This window comes from Lissotriton vulgaris, chromosome 5, assembly GCF_964263255.1.
Source record: "Lissotriton vulgaris chromosome 5, aLisVul1.2, whole genome shotgun sequence".
Lineage (NCBI taxonomy): Eukaryota > Metazoa > Chordata > Amphibia > Caudata > Salamandridae > Lissotriton > Lissotriton vulgaris.
The window spans coordinates 120,567,389-120,591,075 of record NC_141693.1 but is presented as its reverse complement, the minus strand read 5'-3'; positions in this window follow the sequence as shown (position 1 = coordinate 120,591,075).

Genomic DNA, 23,687 nt, shown 5'->3' with positions numbered 1-23,687 from the left:
AATTTGTTGATAAAAGGTCATGAACCTCCGTAGCTGTCCTTGCAACTAGGCGATCATACGTCTCTTTTGATGACGTTATGGGCACTGTTGTCTGCAAAAGCACAGACTTCAATTTGCTTAAAGTATCAATTCGTATAGAATAGAGATTCAGACGAGGCCAGATGGGAGTCTCTGTGTCTCCAGGCCCGCTCGGGAACAATGCTTGCATACAGCATTTGACCATGGATGTTACGCTTACTAGATAACTTTTCCCTGGAACAAGGCCACAACATCTGTGATCTGTTCTTAGAATGTAACTCCCATTCGCGAGTTGCATAAAGAAGGGCTCTATCTGAGTTGCAGGTGTGACAAGCTGGTGGCATGAAAGGTTGTTAGAATTTCCATCACAAGCTCCGTGTAAATTAATACCCTGGCACAAAAGTATACCCCTTAGTGAATGTTTACAGTTTTCACCACTAAGAAATGACGTTGTGTTGATTAAACGCCAAGGCACATAGCCTGAACAAAGATTTTGCATTAGCAAGTCTCTGTCTATTATGTCAAAGGCAGAAGATACAATATTGTCCAACGAATATATTCTGGAGGACAGAGTCATTAACCCATTGTCCACTACAGAAAGTGATTTTTCCAAATTAATACGATCAATTTCTCGTATTTTTTCTGCTGTTTCAATTTGTGTGACTTTCCAAGCCTCGTTGTACGCAGCATAGATACTGGTCGCTATGAAACGCTTTTGACGCTGTTTGCGTGGTCCAAGAATGAAATCGCGCAAATCAGCACCATCTTTAAGTAAAGATAAGTGTTGCTTAATTTCAGCCAGTGTGGATGATTCTAGGCAGAGTTTCCCTACACTGTATGTTGTTACTATCCCTGGATGTTGTCTCTGGGAGTATCTAGGGTCTTGTCTGGTCATTTTTAACCCCTGTGTTTTGTTCAGGAATCTATCTTGACAGTTGTTTGTGTCAGTAGGCCAGATTAACCACTTTTTCCAATCAGGATGTGTTCTGTTAAAATGTAAAATTTTAGTTACGTCTATCTCAATATCTGTTGTTGCATTTTCAGGTATTGGTTTTGGAATAGACGGTTTGTTTAGGTCTTTGATCTTAGCTAGGCCAAGACAGGATGTTTGGTGAATTGTGTCATTTAAAAACATCATTTGTTCTGGTATCATGCAGGTTCTAAATAGTGCTTCTAGGCCTTGTACCTGCCAATCTTTTGTACCCCAAATCGTTTTTGTTTCAATGTTATTTTTCCAATAATCAAAACCAAATGTCATCATTTTTTCATAAAATGCTTCTGAATATATCAATTTAGAATTTGTCAGCATTGTTTTCATTCCTGTTTTATCTAACAGTTTGTAATACAACGTTTCTGCATCACTGGTGTTAAACCCTGAGAAGTACTTGAATTTCTCAAAGAATGTCTTAGAACTGCTTTTAGGTGGTGTAGCACAATGTTCCCATTGATTATACTTAAAAACATTTCTAGGCTGTGCAGATTTATGCAAATAATGATCACCATAATGTGTATAGCAGAATGTCTGCTCATAACTATGTGAACCTTGTAAATAATCATGATCTGTGAATCTAGCTGACATTACTAAATCAGACATCATGTCATTAATACTGTTAAAGTCCCAATCATCAGAGAATGTACTAGGTTTTACAAAGTCACTTAAGGAAACCTTCAGTTGATGAGGATACTTCAGGATCTCGACCGGACCATAGATCTCATAGTCAGTTTTCTCCCATACTACCCCACCGGGTATTGGAATGGCTGTGACATTTACTGTTGACAGTTCTCTTTTCTTCACGTGGGATGATCTGTGTGGTTTGAGGACTAGGTTGATGTTCTGACTTGCTGTGTCCATTGTACTATATTTTCCCTCAATGAATTTTCCCAAACAAAGTACCATGATGAGCCAAAGCAGGAGGAAAAATACACCTAGACCGAACCAGAACTCTAACCAAGGGGAAACAAGGTAGATTTCCTTCAGTTGATGAAAGAGTTCTGTTGCTTTTTCTTTAAAAGTCTTTTTTATTTCTGGCATCACTTCTGGGTCGTTTTGATCTTCAGAGAAGTCGTCGAAGTTGATGAAATAACCAGAGGCAGTTCTGTCAATTGGTGGGATTGTTCTTTCAATTTGTCTTTCGGTAGCATTTTCTGATGCCACATTATTGTAGACTGGTGTTTCTTGACGAACTGTTTCAATCTGTGTCTCAAGAGGCACGAGTTCCATGGCATTATTGCATAGTCCTACTCTGTGCACTGCAGGCTGATCAAATGTGATTAGTCTTTCAGTTTGAACCTCTTGGATTGTTGCAAGTTTGGGTATTCTGTTGTTTCTCGGGAGTCCACTGGGCCTACTGTTGATTATAGGCCACATGCTTGTGGTTTTACCAGGTCGATAGACACAACCCTGTTCTCCTTTTTACCAGCAAGGGGAGATAGTACAACTGATCTTGTTCCGGTGACTGCCAAGACAGGTACTGCTTTTCTGTAAGAAGGCCCAAATTCCTTCTTCCCCGCGATTTTTTCTCTGACTAGATCCCCAATCTTTGGAATCCAGACAGGCCTTGCTGGGGCTGCTGCTTGTGGTGCCTCGTCAGTGGTATCTGGCTGTTGCTTTAACTTTATGTTGCTTAAGGATTTTCTTGTTTCATTCAGTTCCTGTAAAACAGCCAAACGATCTTTGATGTCAAAGTCTGTTGTTTTTTCTTGTTGTACCACTGATATCTGACTATCTAAGTCCTGAATTGTCATTCTAATTCCGAACAATAGTTCGTATGGGCTGAAACCTTTTAGACATTTTCTTGGCAAATTGTTAAGACTGGTCTGGACACTTATTAAATGTTTGACCCACCCAGCGCCTGAACCTAATACCTTCGCTGTTATAGATCGCTTTATGTCTCGGTTTTTTCTTTCTACCACACTATTCCCTTCGGGGTGCGACGGACAAGAATACCGCAACCCAATTCCCATGCTGGCCATGGCCTCCTTATAAGCTCGAGAGCTAAAAGCAGGACCCTGGTCAGAATGGAACGTGGTAATTGCGTATGTGCCGATAAAGACTCGCAGATCTTTTATAACCGTTCTTGCGTCAGCCGAGCGCTGGAGGCCACATTTTTTAAGTGTGTTTAGCCTTAACTGATTAATAGGACGCTGAATGGTTTGCGGACATCATTACCCTTTCTATAAATGGTAACTGTGCAACAGGCAGGACCGATTCATTACTGCGATCCCTGTCACAGTCCGGACAGTTCTTTACATATATCTGATGTTGCACGCTCATCCCCGGCCACCAGTATACTGATTGCAATTCAGTCAGAGATTCCCTCATCTGAATGTGCCTTGGACCTTCACCCATGTGTGCGTCTGCTATTAATAATATTCTCTGGTTCGTGTTTGGAATTACCCTATCCCCCCCTCCAGGGATTCGAGCAAAAGGAACGGAGTTTGCATCTATTATGTATGCATAATTGAGTGGATAGTTCACGGGTAGTGCTGCACAGTCGCCTTTTACGGTTGTTTTTACTGCCAGCATGGTTTCCCCATCTATGTATTTTTCTGTACGTTTTTTTGTGGCTACGGAAGCCGGTTTAGTTGCTTCCGCTGTGGCTGTATTAGCCAATGAATTCCCTGCAACGTGAACGCCATCACGTTGAAGACTCTGTGCGTGTATCACGTGAGTCTTTTGTAGTTCTTTCTGTAAAAGAGCTACCTGTTTCCAGAGCAATTTATGCTTTATTGTGGCACCTGTGTCATCTTTGTAATCGTTTTCAATCCAGTTCTGCAATTTATTATTGTAAGAGTTGACGCAAAAATGAGAATCGCACACGATTAGTGTCGGGAATTCACGTTCTGCATTTTCGAGCGCCATCTTTAAACATCTGATTTCAGCTCTCTGAGCCGAACAGTACTTTACTGATTCAGTTTTTGTTACTTTCGGTCTGAATTTACCGCACAGCCAACGACCTTTAATAATCGCACATGCTGCATCGTAGGATTTGCTCTCTACGTTGAAATGCTGTACAAATCTATCTGTATAGATTATACAGGCGTATTGTGGGAGAGGCAGAAGTTCTATTGGCAGAGGATATTCTTCTTCATATTCTAAATCATTCAGTTCTTCGAATTGCGGGGCGAAATAGTATTTCACATCTTCCGCTCCTAGAGAATCTACATACTGTATCCATTTCGGTTTCAGTGACACTGTAGGCAGGTTTACTGGGCTTAATAGCGCCTTGAAGGCGGATTCCGCTGTGAGGATATTAATCCTTTTGCCGTGTGCTAGTTCTCTTTCATTTGCTAATGCAATTTGCACCGCTTTCACAGTTCTTTCTGTGTGACTGAATGTTTTTTCTGCTTGTGTGTACAAGTGAGATCTAATTGAAATTGGTACCTTTTCTCCCTCATTAGAGGTTAGGTACGTGAATCCGCATCTTCCTGGGATGACTCGGATTACAAGATTGCGTGTGTTGTCACGTGTATCTATTTTTGTTTTTGCTAACATGTCTGTTTGCAGTGATCTCAAAATTTCTGTGTGTTTTTGAGTCCAGGTGATTTGTTTAAAATCAGGTTTAATTAGTTCGTAGAGAGGTTTAACCCTCTCTGCGTAATTTAGAATGTAAGTTCTTCCGAAATTCAGAAAACCTAGTATGGATTGTAAATTCTTCAGTGTTTTTGGAGCTTGGAGTACAGCACATTTCTCTAAGAAGTTGTCCCCTAGGCTTTTCCCTTCACTTTATAATTCGTACCCTAAAAATAGTACTGTCAGATGGGCAATTCGAGACTTTTTAAAGGTGAATTTGTAACCCTCTGCTGCGAACCCAAGTATAATGGTGTTCGCTCTTTTCATGTGAGTATCCAAGTCGTCGTCCATGAGATAGATATCATCTACGTAAGATAATACCTCATCATCATATATTTGTAGTAACTCTGTTACCCTAGCTGAGAATAGTCCTGGGCTGTTCTTGAACCCCTGTGGGAGTCGGCAGAAATTTTTATGCGACCCAAATGCTGAGAAAGCGGTCAAGTATCTGCTTTCTGGTGCAATGTTTTGACAAAAGAAACCATTAGATATGTCTAATGTCGTTTTATATTTTTTCCTAACTATGTTATTCATTAGGGCTGCACTATGCGAGTTTTGTACTGCAAAAGTTTTGCAACATGCATTAAGGTGTCTGTAGTCCAAAACTAGACAATATGAATTGTCTGGCTTGGAGACAGGAAACAAAGGATTGTTCATTTGAGAGGTGCATGTTTCAATCACCCCCTGGTATTCAAGTTGATCTAAAATCTCCCTGACTTGTTTTTTAGCTTCTTGCTTAATGGGATACTGCCGTTGGGCAGTTGGTTCATTTTTTAACTGGATTTTGTGAGGAGGTGAGTCCTCATCCCATCCTACATGATTTTTATATAATGCCGGTGCCTGGGCCACTGCCCATTTCCTTGCATAGGTATATTTTTTGTGAATCGGAATGTGATTCGAGAAGGCAGGCATAATCATTTCTTCGCCACGAGGGCACTCCCTGACAAACTCTGGGGGCCAATCTTTTTCAGCTAACAGAATATCATAGCCTTTTGAGAGTTTGTCCCAAAATAGACCCTTTATTTTCCTAGTCTTATCACCCTCTTTACGCAATGTTATTTCGTATATTTTATGGGGCTCGCTAAGTCTGGTGTCGGCAGTTTCAACCTGAATGAATTCATTCGTGTCCACTGTCTCCAGATGACTCATCAAGATCTTGCGGGCTATACTGATTTCTGCTGCACTGTCTAAAATTGTCTGTGCCCACTCCCCGTTTTTGAACTGTGTCCTCAGCATTCTCGGCATGTTCAATTACTCTAATATTGGCTACCTTCTTTTTTGGAAATTGAGATTTTTTACTCTGAGCAGGTTCCTTGTCTTTGGACTTGGTGTGCTCCCCTGGGTCTGACCGTTCTCTTCTTTCCGATTTCTGCGAAAAAGATCGAGAGGGACGTGTATCAATACTTTGATATCTATCAGGTGTTTTCAAATTATCCCTATGTCTAAGGTTATATCTTTTATCAGAGGGCTCCCTCTGGGGAGACTGGTGTTCTCGAGTCGGAGTTCTTTCCCTCCGTCGAGGAGACCTTCCTCTGGACTGGAAAACTTTTTCCTTGGGAGTGGATTGTTTATTTCCATCCCAGCTCTTTTTAGGAGTGTTTAAATTATTTTTAATAAATCATTTTTCAGGATTTTCGAGCAGTTGGGGCTTTACTGGTTTTCCACCCAAGCTGTCTCTACCTAATTCTTCATAGAATTTTTCTATGATTCTGGCAAGCTCAACTGGCTGATCTGTTATATCTGTTTCCTTCAACTTCTGGCGGATCGCCACAGATGCTGCTTCTCCCTTTATGTTGGCTAATAATATAGCCGAGACCTGCTTGAAGTCTTTCAGTAATTTCATACCAAGAGTTAAAGCGGACTCTGGACCGTATTCATTCTGAATCTGTTTTAGCACATCCGGTATTACCGCCATAGACGGAACACCATGTGTTTTTGTGTAAATGGAAGCAAAGACTGTACCCCAAGTGTCACAGTCCTCCACGTGTGGTGCGATTCCCATAGGAAGGCAGATTGTCAAGATTCTGTGTTTCTCAATAGGGGTAGTATCCGGAAATATTGCCTCTATTTGAGTGATTTTCTGTGCTAACCAGAAAGGAATTTGTTCCCGTTTTACGGGTGTTTTGCCAAGACATGACTGTATGTTCTGTGGTGTAATTTTATTAGTGTTCCCCTGATGAGGGGTCAGCTGTGGTATATTAACAGCTGGTTGGACCGTTGCAGTCCGCATTACATATTGGACTAATTGCCTATGTATTTTTATTAATGGTTTTAGCTGTACTAACAGCTCTTCTCTAGACATTTTTGCAATGTTCGGATGTGGTGTGTAGCTGGCTAGAACCGGCCACGTTGCTCCTGGTCTACCTAGTGGACCGAGCCTGGTAATATGATCATTGTGTTTTAGGGCGCCATTAAACCAGAGCAGGTGCTCTTGGAATTTTAGTGGGATTTCAGTCTCCTCGAAAGGAGCGTACTCTTCCGGTGGGTTCTCTATTTTGTAATAGTGAAACTCTTTTGTTCTAGCGTTTGCGGCTGGAAAGTTTATCCATGAATAGAATACCTCTGTCTGCCGATATTCATGTGCCTCTATCACGAAAATTACTGTACCACCTTGTGGTGTCAGTCCGTTTTCTATAAGTTTTAACGTTATAGACTTTCTTAAGTGGACCGGGATGTCGATAGCATCCGGGTCTGTCTGTAGGAGACTAGAGTCTTCCTCTATTAGTAGGGCTGCCAGCCTAGCTGCTTCCCTTTCCTCTTCACTGTCTGACATTATATAAATGCAGGCTTTGCAGAGTTGGTCTCCAAGGAGACAAAGATTAGGAGCACAATATTTTGGAACACTGTATCCTTCAACGTTGAATAAACCAGAGCTTTACATAGGAATCTCTTCCTACTGAGTTCGGGCGGATTTTAACCTTTCACCCACTCCAGACGTCTATTGGAGTATTTACGGGAGAAAGGGGTCTGTGTGAAATATGCACGACTGAGTTACTCTAACGTCTTGCGTTAGTTTATCGCCTTACCAAACGTTTGGGCGCCATGTAGTGTAGTTCCTATTTTCCCAATAGGCCCTGCGCATTGGAATAACATAAACAGTAGTATCGACGTAGAAGTGCGGATCCACCAGGCCTCTACTGACTATGCTAAACTTAATTGGGTTTGTTACCAACTAGCTCAGAGGTCACTGGAAACTTTCTTCTCTGAATAGGAAGTGATCAGCTTCCCTGGTACAGACAAGAAGGGATTCAGTTTTCCAACAACCGTGACACATGACAACTTTGCTCCTCAGATAAGAGTCAATCTCTAGAGTCGTGTGAACAATAGACAGTTATTTTACTCAGTCAGTGGTTGTGCAGTTTACTTTCACAATATGTAGAGAATAGAGAGACGGGCGTTGTCAATAAAGGGTAACATTTATTGAACAGTCTTTCTTCTCGTACAAGAGAAATGAATTGCCACAATTGCAAGACGTGTTATTATAAAAAGTACGTACAGTAAGATGAGTATTGTGAAATAATACTGTAAAAGCATTGATATGGTTTCTTAGCCAAACCATGGTTTAAAATGAATAAAACATATATACATTCATATATACATTAGGCTAAAATACTCAACTGGTGCTTCTAACTACGCCTACCCCAGTGTACCTGACCTAAGCCTAATACTTGGGAGGGGAGTAAGTAAGTAGCTTTAGTTTAAGTTGGTTTTGCCAAGGTTTGCTTCAAGAATTCTCTCTAAGGGTTTAGTCAACACCATACCTCTGGAATAGAATGATGGAGGTCTGGTATCTTCTTCAGGGACTCGATATCCCAGTCACCCGCAAGGGTAGACTAGAAACGCCGGAGCTGCATTTCTCTGCAGGAGAAAGACAGCGTCTCTTCTCAGCGCGTCGAGGAGGAGGAGGGGGGACAGCGTCCGCGGGCAGCTTGCATCTGCTGAGCTCTTGCAGGGGACGGCTGTTCAGCTCCTGAGTTCACCACACCATCGTTCGCTAGTTAGCAGCGATAGCAGTAGCGATAGCAGCTATGGTATCATCAGCATAACAGCAGCTTCGGGCTACGTGCAACAGGCAGCTAGCTTCAGCGAACCACAGCTAACAACGGGCAACAGGCAGCTAGCTTCAGCGAACCACAGCTAACAACGGGCAACAAGCATTGCTTAAGGCAACGTTGGTAATATTTATACCTGAAAAGTGGCTTGTTTGACGTAAGTTTGCTGGACATAAGACGTCAATAAAGATGTCACTAGGAAGTGATCTTCTTATCAGTGCTCATTAGAGTTCTATTACTAATCAAAACACAGCAAGCGGGGATTTCCAGGTTTGCTGAGTTTTTATCTTGTTGAAGAACTCGGAGTGTTAATCTAGGAATCTCAGATAGTGGCTTCTGATGTGTCATTCACTAATGAGCTGCAGAGGAAGCTGCACAGGAATGTGGCTCTGATCGTGTGAGGCCAGAGACGAGTTTCTGAAATATCACACTTGAACGTTTATGCCATTATAGGGAAATAAATGGATTATAGCCGTATAGGGGCACAAAGGTCATAGGGTAGATCAGGGTCCTAGATTAGAACGCAACAGCCTCGCCTTCTTCAAGCAACACAATGACTTTACTACCACCACAGACATCTGGCTAACCAAATGAAGCCAGCTTGCCCCACAGGACACTGCCTCCATCATGAACTCTGTCCACTCAGGGGCCACAACTGACCCATGCCCTCACCACATCTTCAACATAGGCAAAGCCAGAATCAGCCACATATTCACCACTATGTTCAACACCTCTATTGCCATGGCTATCCACCCGAGGACTGGAAACACACAGAAGTCAATGCCCTACTAAAGAAACCATTGGCAGACCCTAGCAAACTCAACAACTACCGACCAATTTTTCTGCTCCTGTTCCCAGCCAAAATATTAGAAAAAGACAACTCTCCTCACATGTAGATCAGTACCTCCTACATGACTCCTCCCGATCCGGGTTCTGCAGCCATCACAACACCAAGACAACCCTCATCACCGTCGACATCCGAGCCCTACTTTTTTATTTTTATTTGTTTTTATTGCAGAATTAGAAACCATTGCATATAATAAATCAGCCAGCACACTCATGGCGTCCCCACGCATGGATAAAATAAACAGTAAGTCGTACACAGCCATTTAGCCCGTATCCGGGAGGCTGGGCGGCGTAGTAATCCGTACTTCCAGCAAGAACATCAGAGTGAGCATCCCATAGGGACGATTGGCCAATAACAGCTTTACGTATCTGCGTTTTACCCCCCTAAGCTCCCAATCCTCCCCCCACACCAGCCAGCAGTCACTAGCATCTAGTTAGGCGAGCAACACTCGTTGTCCCGGACCCCAGCCCATTTAATGGTGGGCCCCTATCGCGTTGGTCTGATGTGTCCCTGACCCTCCCTCGCTGCCTATCTGAGCTCTCCCGTCACGCTAGGGACACGTCCAACCCCGGGACTAACTGCAGTGCCTCTCGACCTGGGCCATGGTGCCTAATGTACCCCCAAACAACCCCCAAACATCCCCCTCCCCCCCACCCCTGCAACCGCTGACGATATGGGCCTTATTCTCATCACTACAATGGGGTTCGCTACAGATCGATTGATGCTATTACACTCTCAAGCCTCATGGAGCCCGTATACACAAATAGCTTATGCTTCGTCCTCCACCATAGAATCACGCAACCTCTGGACTATCATCTCCCACGCCCTCGCCATGTCCAAACTCTTTTCATTATCAATCTTGACTGCCTGTCTCATTCGGAGCACACTCTCACATTCAGACCATCTCAGCAGTTCATTCACCCATCTCCTCACTGACGGTCCCTCCCTGGACTTCCAGTGCCAAGTGATTTCCCTCTGCGCCAGTATAAGCCCCAGATCAATAAATTTACTCGTCACCTTGGTATTCTTCGTGTGTGGGAACCAGAGCAACAGACACGCCGCCATGTCAAAATCCACCTCCCGATCAGTCACCGCATTCAGGAGTTCCCCAACTTCCAACCAGTATGTCTCCAGCTTTGGACAGCCCCACAACAAGTGATCTATATCAACCTCCAACGCCAGGCACCTCGGACATCACGCCTCCTGCACCCGGAAATACCGCTTAATCTTCTCCGGGGTCAGGTAAGCCCTATGCAGGACGTAAAAGTGTACCTGTTGAAAGCGTGCATTCCTTGTCCCCTTCCATGTTCGCTTCAGGATATGTCCCCACGCCGTGTCTGGGATGGGCCTACCTATGCTAACCTCCCATTTCGATTTCAGGCCTAGGAGCGGATCCAACCCCTCATGCAACATCCTATTATGGAGGCAGGTCACCGCTTTAAATGTACCTGCGGCCATTACGACATATTGGCAGGCCATGGTCGTTTCCGGCTCAAGGAGCCCTCCTTTCCAATGTTTCTGCACTGCCGCCACCACAGCCGCATGCAAGAGGAAGCTCCCTTCCGGCAGCCCAAACTGTTCCTGCAGCGTCTGGAAGGGGACCAACGTTCCATCTATATACAGGCCACCCACCATCTGCAATCCCAGCTCTTCCCATTCCAGCAACGGAGACCAATCGCCACCATGTGGCAGCGCGGTCAACATTCCCAATGGTATCTCCGGTGCATAAGGTCGGGACGTCTTGACCCTCTTCAAACTCCTATGCCAACACAACCTGAGCGTCTTTTCCTCCCTAGTGAGGCCTCGTAACTCTAATTTCTGCTGCATAATAATATAAGCCAGAACGTGGCGTTGTATACCATTCCCTCGCTCGTGTTCCGGTCCTCTGAACACCCTAGCCACGTGCTGCGTAAGAACCCGGAGCTGCGCAGCCAAATAGTACAATTCAAAATCGGGGACTGCCATCCCCCCCTCAAGCTTGGGCCTAAGCAAGGTGTTCAAAGCTACTCTACGTCGTCCGTGCCCCCAGAGGAAGTCGATTATCATCGTCCGCAGGTCCTTAAAGATCCTCTGAGGAATCCAAATGGGCAGCGTGCGGAAATAATAAAGTAACCTTGGGAGCGCCACCATCTTCAATAGAGCTACTCTACCCAGTACTGACAAAGGGAGGGAGGCCCAAAAGGATATACAGCCTCTCAGTGCTCTTATACAACGCCCAATATTACCCTCCAACAGATTCGGGACCTCATGGTAGATGCGGACTCCTAAATAAGTGAAACAAGATGGCTCCCAGATCACACCCAAAATCACGAGGGGGGCATGGCGTGTCCGCCTTAAGCGGAAAGATGCAAGCCTTCGTCCAATTAACCTTAAGGCCTGACAACCGACCAAACTTGGATAACACAGCCATCGCTCCCTCCAGAGCCTGCTCTGCATCCGCCATGTATAGCAGCAAGTCGTCCGCATATAGAGATATACAGTGCGATTGCTCACCTCTAGCAATCCCCCGGTACATGACTCCTGACCTGGCTCGCGCTGCTAATGGTTCCATTGCTAACGCAAACAGCAATGGGGATAGCGAACACCCCTGTCTCGTCCCTCTACAAACCGGATAATCCGTGGACACAAGAGTTCCCAGGCGCACCCTCGCTGTGGCCGATGAACATAACACCTTCGTCCATCTACGAAACCCCTCACCAAGACCAAACTTCACCAGGACTTCTTCCAAGTAGACCCATTCCAGGCTATCAAAGGCCTTCTCAATATCCACAGACAACACTGCCGGATCACCATCTGCATCCGCAGCGCCATCCAGTATCCCAATTAGGCGACGGATATTGAGCGTCGTGTTCCTTGTAGGGATAAACCCTGCTTGGTCCCTGTGCACCAACCTGGTCATATGTGGAGCCAACCTGGTGGCTAGTATACGGCTCAATATCTTGTAGTCTACCGTCAACATGGACAAAGGCCTATATGACGTCACATCTGATGCCTCTCTGCCGGGTTTCAGCAATGGTACTATCAACGCCTCCCTCATCGATCTGGGCAGATACCCCAACCTTCTAGCCTCCTCGTACACCACCAGTAATCTGGGTGCCAAACTATCCACAAACTTCTGGTAAAATTCAATCGGCAGTCCATCCACCCCAGGTGTTTTATTCCTCGCCATGTGTTTAATGGCCGCCCTGATCTCGGCGAGCGCGATAGGCCCTCCCAAGTCCTTTGCATCGTCATCACCCAGCACCGGAAGCTGCATCAATTCCAAGTAATCACTGATCTCCGAGGCCTCTACCCCCAGTTGGCACTCATACAACTTCGCATAATAGGTCCGAAAACACTCCAGCACCGCTGTCTGCGAGTAAACCATCTCCCCTGATGCAGTCTTTATGCTCAATATTGGGCATCCTCTGATTTCAGGGTTAGCGAGCCTGGCCAGGAGCGTGCCTACTTTATCCCTCTCAGCATGCGCCTTAATGGCATATTGCCTATAATCATAGCTCCGCAGCCGTTCCGTTTCAGTCGCCACTACCTCCTTGGCTTCTAATAACCGGGCTTGTAAGTCCGGTCGGTCCGGTCTACGCTGTTCCAGACCCCTCAACTCCTCTTCCGCTTTTGCAAGCGCATTCAACACCGATGTTCGGGCATTCGAGAACCTACCCATACACACTCCTCTCACCACCACTTTCATCGCGTCCCATTCAGTAGACCTAGTATGAGCTGTACCCTCGTTTTCCCCAAAGTATTGGTCTATGCCTCGCTGGACCGCGTCTCTGAACACCGAATCTTCCAAGGTGTCGGGCCGAAGCCGCCATGTTGGAATTGCGGATCTCGCACGCTGACATTGCACGAATACCAACAAAGGATTGTGATCCGAGATGGTCCTGGTCAGGTATTCTGTATGGGTGACCATTGCAGCCAGGGAACCACTGCACAGGACCGAATCGATCCTGACGTGTAAGGCGTGGAGGGCCGAAAAAAAGGAATAATCCCTACTATCCTGATGTTGCTCCCGCCATATATCTAGCAGTCCCCACCTCTCTTGCCAATCCTTCCTATGTGCAGCTAGTCTGCGTACTGGGGAATCAGCCAGTGGTGGATGCGACCTATCCAATGCCACATTAGTGATCGAATTAAAGTCCCCTCCCAGAATCACAGGACCTGCCAAGAATGAGGCCAGTGAGCACGACAGACCATCAAAAAAGCGAGCTTGGTCAACATTTGGGGCATATACACAGCACAAAACCACATCCCGGCCATATAGCCTCCCCTCCACCGCCACATATCTACCCTCCGGATCCACCAGCTGGTTCACCATCTGGAACGGTACGCCCGCTCGAACCCATATCAGCACCCCTCTAGCGAATGCTGAATAAGGGGTACCAAAAACCTGACCTCGCCACCTCTTCTGTAGCGCAGTGCATTCTTGTTTAGTTAAGTGAGTTTCCTGTAACATTGCAATCTGAACACCCCCCCTCACCAGATAAGCATGCACTTTGTGGCGTTTGATCATTGTTCGCAGTCCTCGGACATTCCATGTTAGGCATTTCAAATTAGGTAACGTCCCCATGATAATCTTTAACGGTCCAATTCAGGTACAGCCAGTCATTACCCACATCGCAGCAGTTGCCCCCCCCAAAACGATTGTAGAAAAAACTCCCCAAACCCCACTCCCCAGGACAGAGCCTAATAACCCAGTTTCAGCCCTGTTCCAAACCTTGAACTCAACACACATCAGTCTAATCTGTGGTCGCCACCACAGAAGGCCTTAAGGGCCCCAAGGGGGTGAGTTATCGCCGACCCAGTGCAGGCGGAGCCCGCGCCCTGCGTCTTCCATCTCACACTGCTTATGCAACACCCTACCTGCCAGCCCTTCTAGTACCAACTGAGTATTTCTACGTGAGGAGCGCAGTGTCATAAGTCCCACCCATGAGTTATTCATTAAAGATCCCATCAGATGTCTGTGGGGTGACTGCAGGGCCCTTCGAGCTCTCCGCCTCCGATAATTCTTCTCCGGTCCTGCCTCCGTCCTCACCAGAGTCCGATTCAACCAGTCCACTCTCCTGTTGCGACCTCGTAATGCTCGCCATCGCTGCCAGCGCTCCTCTTTTGTCCGCAGCCATTTGACCTTCCCGTTTCGCTCTCTGAAGCTTGTTACGCGAGCGGATTCGTTGAGATTTCTGGATCTGAAGCGGTTTAGGCCTCTCCCGCTGATTTTTACCAGTTCTGTCTGTACCGGCGCGATACAACTCTAGCCACGACCGTGCTTCATCAGGGGTCTGAAAAAATTGAGTGTTCCCATCCAGGATTACTCGTAGCTTAGCCGGGAAGAGCAAGGAGTACTGAATGCCCTCCTCCCTCTGCTCCTTTTTCACCGCTAGGAAGGATGCCCTGCTCTTTTGAACTTCTTGCGTATAGTCCGGGAATATCGTGACTCGGCTATTTTCCACCTCGAATGGGGCCAGTGTTCGAGCCCTCTGGATTAACAGGTCCCGATCTTTATAGTGTAGGAGCTTCACCACCATCGGTCTAGGAGGGCGGCCGAGCGCCGGTGGGCGAGCCGGCACCCTATGTGCCCGTTCCAGTGAGAAAAAGGATGAGAGGCCCCCCGGCGCCACCACGTCCGAAACCAATTTTCCACATAGGCCACTGCGTCATCCCCTTCAATTTTCTCCGGCAGGCCTACAACCCGTACGTTGTTCCGTTGATTACGGCTTTCGGCATCCTCCGCTCGTCTCTCCAACGTGTCCAGGCGGCTGAGGATGTCCGTTATTTTATGTTCCGCGGTCACTACCGCCGGTTTCAGGTCTTGAAGCAGTTGCTCATGGTCCTTCACTTTGTCCGCCAGCTTAGCATGATCCGCCCTCAGGAGACCCAGCCCTGTTGCGACCTGCCCAATGTCCTGTTGCAAGGCCTCCTTAGTTGAGGTGATGGCCTCTAGAATAGTATCCAGGCGCTGAGTCAGCCGCTGCTCCTGCTCCATCATCAGCGGGGAAGCTCGGGCCGCACCTTCATGGGACAGCGCAGTAGAGTCCTCACGGCCATGTTCTGCAATGGCCGCCCCGCCTGCAGCCGCCATTTTGAGTGCTTCTGGCGTCGTCGTACGGCCGCCCCTGATCTTCTTCCAGATCCCGTTATCCTCTGCCCGGGAGTCGTGTGCACCAACAGTTATCATAGGGCAGTCACCCCTGCTGTGCTGGCAACTCCAATAACCAGGAATACCGGGGCCGCCCGCCTCACTGTCGCTAGGGCCGGGATAAGGGGGGAAGGGGGGAGGTATAAACGGGTGCGTACAAGCTATACACCAGTCCAGCACTGGCCTCCGTAGCCCCAGCTCCTCTCAGGCCCGTTCGGGTGCGCCCCAGCTGCACCAGTCTCGCTGGAGGCGGTTCGCACCGCAGTCCGATTCCAGGCCACCTCGGCCCTGGCTCAGAGACCTCCGTCCCTGTCGGCCGCCATTTTCCTACCGCTCCGCACAGCACCTCCGACTTCTTCTTTCGGGTCTTGGCGGTATATACAGTCTCCCAAGAGCTCTCAGCCGCTCTCCGATGAGTCCCCAATACTTCACAAATAGATTTCGCCGATCAGGGATCCCCCAGGGTGTAGTTTTCAGGAGAAATAGCGGGACCTTGCGCGGAGCTGCAAGCTCACGCCGCCATCCCAATCGGCGTCCAAGCCACGCCCCCCTCGGAGCCCTACTTAACTAAGGAGAGACTGCGGCTCTGATCCTCCTAGACCTGTCGGCACTCTTTAATACGGTCTCCTACCACACACTCATCACAAGGCTCCACAACATAGGCATCCAAGGAGCTGCTCACAGATGGATTGCTTCTTTCCTCAACGGAAAAACACAGAAAGTCCACCTTCCCCTCTTTACCTCTGAACCCAAGGGAATCATCTGTGGAGAACTCCAAGGATCCTCGCTCAGCCCCATCCTCTTCAACAGTTGTATTACACCTCTGGAAAGCATCTCCAAAACGTACAGACTCAACATCATATCCTACATTGACGCACAACTCATCCTCCCCCTTTGCAAATACACTACTAACACCAAGACCAACTGCAACTGGATTTCGCCAACTGGACATCACCAACTGGATGAAGGCCAACTGCCTGAAGCTCAACACGGACAAGACAGAGGCACTGATTTTCAGAAATAAAAGCTCCCCATGGGATGCATTCTGATGGTCCTCAGAAATAGTTTCTACTCCTACCCCCACTGACCACTCTAGGAACCTAGGCCTCATTCTGGACAACAAGCTAACCATTACATCTCAGGCCAACTATGTCTCCTCCTCCTCCTCTGTGTGCTTCATACGATATTCAAATGGCTACCTCATAGCTCAAGCCGCACCAAAAACCAGGACCACATCTCCAGCCGGTTGCACTATGGCAATGCTCTCTACGCAGGGATAACAGTTCACCTCCGACGACGACTACAGACCTCACAGAAACCACAGGCACATTGGTCCTGGATCTCCCTACATCACGACCTACATCAGGAAACTCCACTGGCTCCCAGTACAGAAAAGATGCCAGTTCAAGCTCCTGACCCATGCAAACATGGCCCTACGCAACTGCAGACCTGCCTCTTGAACCACTGACTGAACTTCCAAAAGCCCACCAGACACATCTGCTCTGCGTCTCTTTCTCAAACCCTCATCCCACACACAAGATGTAGCAGATTCGGAGGTCGCTCCTTCTCCTACCAAGACATGGAATGAGCTATCCTTTCATTTACGGACCTCCCCATCTCTTCCAGAGTTCCGAAAGTTCCAAAAAACCTGGCTATTCGACCAATCAACTGGACCCTCACACGGCCTGGATACCCTCGTGGGTGACAAGTCTTGCTCTACAAATCTACTGACTGATTAATAGAGGGGCGTAGAGTACACTGATTTGTCATGGAGTGGCATGTAGTGGAGTGGCGTAGAGTGTTGTTGAGTTGTGAAGGCAGTAGAGTGTCATCAGGTAGAAGGTCATAGAGTTGAGTAGAGTGTCGAAGAGATGAGTGGATTACAGTGGCATAGAGTGGCATAGAATATCATAGAGTGGAGAGGAGTAGAGCACAGTGGAGTGGCATTGAGGGGACGTAAAGTTACATGGAGTCGCGTAGAGGGAGTTGAGTGGAGTAGAGTGTCAGAGTAGAGTGGCGTAGAGAGTAGTAGATTGTCGTGGAGTGGCATGGAGTGATGTAGAGTAGTAGAGTGGAATGGAATGGCATATTGTGGATTAGTGTTGAGGAGTGACAGAGCGTCATGGAGCGGCATAGAGTGACGTAGAGTGAAACAGAGTGTGAGTGAGTTGTGTAGAGCGTCGTAGAGAGGTGTCGAGTGTCATATAGTGAAGTAGATTGTTGTACAGTGGACTGGCATAGAATGGCATAGAGTGGGATAAAGTGTTGGAGTGGAATGAGTGGGGTTGAGTAAAGTGAAGAGGCGTAGAATGGAGTTGAGGGGCATAGAGTGGGGGGACACGGAGTGGAGTGTCATAGAGTGGAGTAGAGTTTAATAGAGTAGTATCAGAGATGAGTATTGTGGAGTGTAGTGTCATCAAGTGGAATGTGGTAGAGTGGCCTAAAGTGCAGTGGCGTAAAGTGCAGTGGAGTAGTGTAGAGTGGAGTAGAGTGGAGTGGCGAAGAGTACAGTGGTGTAGAGTAGATTATTTCAGAGTAGAGTGCAGTAATATGGAGTGGTGCAGGGGAGAGTGGAGCGGTTCATGTTAGACTGCATTGTGCAGGGTAGAGTGCAGTGACATAGAGTGGTGCAGCATTGATAGCAGTGCCATAGAGTGAAGTGGCGTCGAGTGGAGTGGCATAGGGTGGAGTAGGGTACAGTGCTGTGGAGTAGAGTGATGAAGAGTGCAGTGGTGTAGAGTAGATTATTTCAGAGTAGAGTGAAGAAACGTGGAGTGGTGCAGAGTGGAGTGGTTCAGGTTAGACTGGCGTGGTGCAGAGTAGAGTGCAGTGGTGTAGAGTAGAGTGTAGTCGCATAGAGTGCAGAATCGTAGAGCAGAGTGTCACAGAGTGGAGTGGTGTAGAGCAGAGTGTCGTACAGTGCACTGGCATAGAGCGTAGGGTAGAGGGATGCACAGTAGTGTAGAGTGATGTAGAGAGCGGTGGCATAGAGTACAGTGGTGCAGAGTAGAATAGAGTGGCGTAGGGTGCCGGGATGTAGAGTACAATGGTTTAGAGTAGAGGGGCCGAGAGTGCATTAGCGTAGAATAGAGTGTTACAGAGTACAGTATATTGGCGTACAGTACAGTGGTGCAGAGTAGATTGGCGTAGTTTGCAGTAGTGTAAAGTGCATTGATTAAGTGTAAAGTGGTGTAGAGTGTAGTGGAGTAGAGCACAGCACAGTCGTTAGAATAGAGTGCAGTGGTGTAGAGTGGTGCAGAGTAGAGCTGAGTGGTACACAGTACACTGCAGATGTGCAGAGTGAATTGGCATATATTAAAGTGGCGTACATTAGAGTGGTGTGGAGTACAGTGGCATAGAGTGCAGTAGCGTAGCGCGCAGTGGCATAGATTAGATTGTTTCAGAGTAGAGTGGAGTGGTGTGGTGCAGGGTAGAGTGCAGTGGTGTACAGTGGATTGACATAGTGCATTGATGTAGAGTGGAATGGTACAGAGCAGAGTGGTCTAGACTCGAGTGGTGTAGAGTGTAGTGGGGCAGAGTAAAGTGGCGTAGACTGCATTGGCATAGAGTTAAGTAGGGAGGCGTAGTGTGAAGTGGCGTAAAGTGCAGTATGCATGGTATGGTATGTCATTACAGGTAACACATTATCAATTGAAATGACCATTATATTTGCACAGACATACAGTTTTACTGCACACAAACGATAATATGTGGAAATGTAATCACCTAGTGTATTGATTTGTTTTAGGCGTATTAAAATATTTGTTTCCACCACACTTCAGAATTAGCAAACAAAAATTGCTTCATTTGTGCTTTTCTAATTTGGATATAGTCTACAATATCTGCACAGTTAATTCACAGATATTTAAATTTTGTTGTGTGCAAGAAAAAATAACATCACAGAGACTTCCTCTAGCACGCCACCAGGACACAGCATTATTGCAGTGCCCAGATGACATTGTTGCGCTATACAAAAATGGATTTATTGATTGATTGTCACATAAATTCTCTCACTTTGAAGTGAGAGAAAGTAAGGTAAACACCAAGCTCCCTCCTAGGCAGAACCTGACATCGAACCTCTGTCTTTGGGCAAATTAGAAAATAATGAATTAATAGGATCACAAAATGTGCTGCATTATATCGCATAATTTGCCTTTTGCTTGCCATATAAATTTGGTATTCCACTGCCACCTCATTACAGTGGTCCTGATATTACTGCATCAAAGAGCTTTTGGAGTATCAAATTGTATACATTTCTGTCAGAAACTTGAGGCTGAATAGATAACAATTGCTCTATTCATTCACCCCTAAAAGCAGCCCACAGGGGGATTTTCCTGTGGCCCACATGACCAATCCAGTCTTACGCTAACATGAAATCTTCTCAGGTCTCAGTCTACATGCATTTCCATCTTCTGTTTCGGCCACTGGGTCCTAAAGTGAGAGAAGTCCTGTTGAGGCTTTCAAGAATCTTTTCTCAGGCACTTGACGAGGGTTTGTAAAAGTGCAGAGCCTGTGGTAAGACCCTCCTTGCTTTGAACTCTCACTGCAGTAAGTAAAGACCCTTAAAATGGGTTCTACACTTCTTGAATGTATTAGGAGTCACAGCGAATGGCATGCTTCTACTCGCAGACACACACGTGCATACAGAAGCCAGAGAGCACAGATCGGATCCTTCCTCACATGTCCAAAGCAGTGTGTCGGTAGTGGATTGCACATCAAGTGAAGGTTGCCTGAGACTACCAAGTCTTATATTTCGGCTTTTATTCATACAAGTGTTTAGTAAACTAGAAGGTACAACTTATTTTTACCAGAACAGGCGGAAGTATAAACAGGAAACCTCTCAATTCCCAAGTCCTGTTGCAACCATTTATTAGGTACTGTCTTATTTTGTATTACTATGTGTGTACCTACTCACCCCAGTATACTGTTTCACTTATTGATGTATGAAGAGTACTTCTTATAGGCTTGGGCAGCTGAAGGAGACAGAGGCAGCTGAGTAAGCTGAAATGAGTTCCATGGTGATCTAGAAAGTAAGTGGGCAACTCATTTGTCTGAAGTCGTTAGGGCTTTATTACAGACACTCTGCTCATGGGTATCTCCACTACAAACTCTCGTGTTTTGGTCAAATATTATATCCGTAAGTAATAAAATTGCAAACTCATTGGAAATATTCTCGATGAGCTCTGTAATCTTTACGCAAGGGCCTGATGTGGTGCAGGGTAGTATCACCAAATCTTCTTTAAACAAAAATCAGCTTCACCTTTGCATATCTGACCCCAGGCAAGTCAGGGTTCCCGTGGTGGTGGAAATCCTGAAGTTGAAAACTCCTCCAGGTCAGACACAGGGCCCACCAAAATATCACTCCAAGCTACCAGATTTAGTTACTGAACCACAAGAAGAGGGAGGACTATGGGCACATGTAGGTCCAACATACATGCTCCACAGTAAATCCTATCAACTAAGGGTGTGCAGTTCCTGGGAAAGGAAGAAGGGAAGGTATCAGGTCAGAGAGAAAGGAACCGGAGGTGGAGGGATGGGTCCTTTAGGAACAAGGGCTCTCACACACCCATGTGGGTGTCATGCTTCATCATAGGGCTTGCTCCCCGTTGGGCCGGTGCTGCAGTGCCCGACGGGCACCCTCAAGGGGGCTCTTTACCATAGATCTTTCAGGTACTGACTCACCATCATATATGGTGAAGTTTCCTCTATTATAGTCCACATCAAAAAGGGTGGCAGATTCCCATAAATTATGAGTAAAATGTCCATAACTTGTTGGCAAATACTAGCCACCATTAAGTTTGGGAAACTATGTATGTGTGCACTGACAATGTATTCCCTCCTGGAGGGGTGTGTTCTCACTGCTCACTTAATGGAGAAATTCCACGGTCCGAGATGGGTTTTGGAGCCATCTCATCCAGAAGATTATGCCACCATCATCGCTCCGCCACCCACATTGGCTGCTCCCCATGGCTGAATCAGCCTCTTGCTGGAGTTACCTCAACCATCCTGGAGGAGACCTCTAAATGTGTCAGATTTTCCACCTTGAAGTAGGTAGAACATTTCCTACAATGGGGAATTTCTGCCAACGAAACTCAACCTCAGGCTCCAAGTCGTCACTAGTCACCAGTTCACACTAACGTTTAACCCTTAATGTAAACCACCTCTCCATCCATTTCCTTGTGGTTCTTCTTTTTAACTGTCCTATAGACACTTTTAGGTGTTTTACAGAATCATGTAATAAAAACATACATAAAAACACATAAATAAATAGATACGTAGAGGGGCTTTAGGCCAGCCCTCTTTACTATTGATCTGTTCAACTGTGCTTCTGTAAAATGTAAATGTAAATGTGTGGGACTTGTAAAGCACACTGTTGCCCGGGAGCGTCCTGGCGCTGAAGACCGCTGGGGAACCCGTCCTGGCTTTCCCTGTGAGATGGTTCCTTCTGGGTATCTCCAAAGTGAAACCAGGCATCCCCGGCGTCTGTGGGGGCCCGTTGTAGAGATGAGGCAAGCTTAATGCCCAGAGTTGCCGAGCCACCACAGCACACAACATAGTGGAGTGGATTCACCCTCTTCAACCATTGGCTCTCTTTCCTGGTGATGGCATTTGAACTGAACTCACATACACACTAATCTAAAGACAAGTGCACTGCAGTGGCAAAGGTGGTTGGAAAATATTTTACTCTGCAAATGCTTTTCTCCATTCTTTAGGCTCTTTTAGTCACATATGAATTATGTCTGCAGGTTACAGTAATTCACATACAATTTCCCCTCATCTTTTTTGCCAATTAGAATAATTTTTCAGTGATGTGGAATAAAACAAGAAAGGGTTACTATAAGTGTTCCAAGTACACCTACCTGCTAAGAAGCACCAGGACTGTTGCATTAAAATATATGTGATGGTTATCTTTTTTTTAAAATTCAAAATATTTATTGCATGCATAGGGCTGCCAGTTTTACATGGCAGCACGTTTTCTTTTCATATCCTTGTTCCCTTTAGTTTTGTGACATAAGCATGCAGTACAACCTTTATTGTAAATGTTACCATTGCATCAAATTGGCAATGCCGTACCTCTTGGCTTTGCTAATGCTTGGTTTTCAGCTGTGGTTTCTGGAATTGTTGTTAAGTTCCTTGTCAGCCCTGTCAGTTTTTATTCAAAACATTTTTGGGGATGCTTTTGGTGTTTGCTGTACTTTTGAATGGGAGGGAGCTTAGAACTTCACCTCCCAGGCTACCCAGCTGTTGTGGATCGGAAGGTGGGGAGGAGGAAAAGGAGCTAGGCAATATTTAATGTGCTCTGCTCTCCTGTAGAGCGAGACACTTTTGGTGTTTGCTGGACTTTTACCTGGATGTGGGCCCAGTGACGGTCGGCAAGGCTCGCTGGTGGTGAGGTGGTCGCGGGCTGGGGGTTGGTGGTGGGTTTTGGGAAATAAAAAATAAATAAAATAAACTTACATTGAGGCCGGTCCCAGGTCGCTGCTCCTGCTCTCCTGCGTCCAACTCCAGGAACAGGAAGCAGCCAAGCTCCCTCCCCTAAGCGTTGTGATTGGTCTGAGGGCCGTGACACTGTGCTCAGCAAGGGGCTGGAGGGGGGGGGGGGGCATGTCCTCCATGCAGGCTGTAATGCAGACTTTATGGAGAACAGGGAAGTGCGCATAACAGTTTTTTGCTGCATATTTTCAGGTGCACGTAGTTTACTGTGGTGATCTGGGTGTTTGTGGAAACAGTACGGGCATTCCTGGCCCGACTGCGTGCCACCATTGAAAGTGACGTCAATGGAACTACTAAAGAAATCACATGTAAATTTACTCTTGCACTTTTGAGTACATTTATATATAATTTTTTTAACAGTAAAGTAAATTCATATATATTTGGAAAAAGTCAAAATAGATTATTTTAACATGAATCTTTAGTCTTGTTTTAAGTCCCCGCCTATTGAGCGTTTTGCAGTATCAGTGGTTGGCCATGTGTGGTGCTGGACTTACTCTGGGTCTGAGCTGGAGTACATTCACTACAGTTCTGGGCCCTTTTCGGTTGTAGTAACTTTGGAAGTGCAGTTTG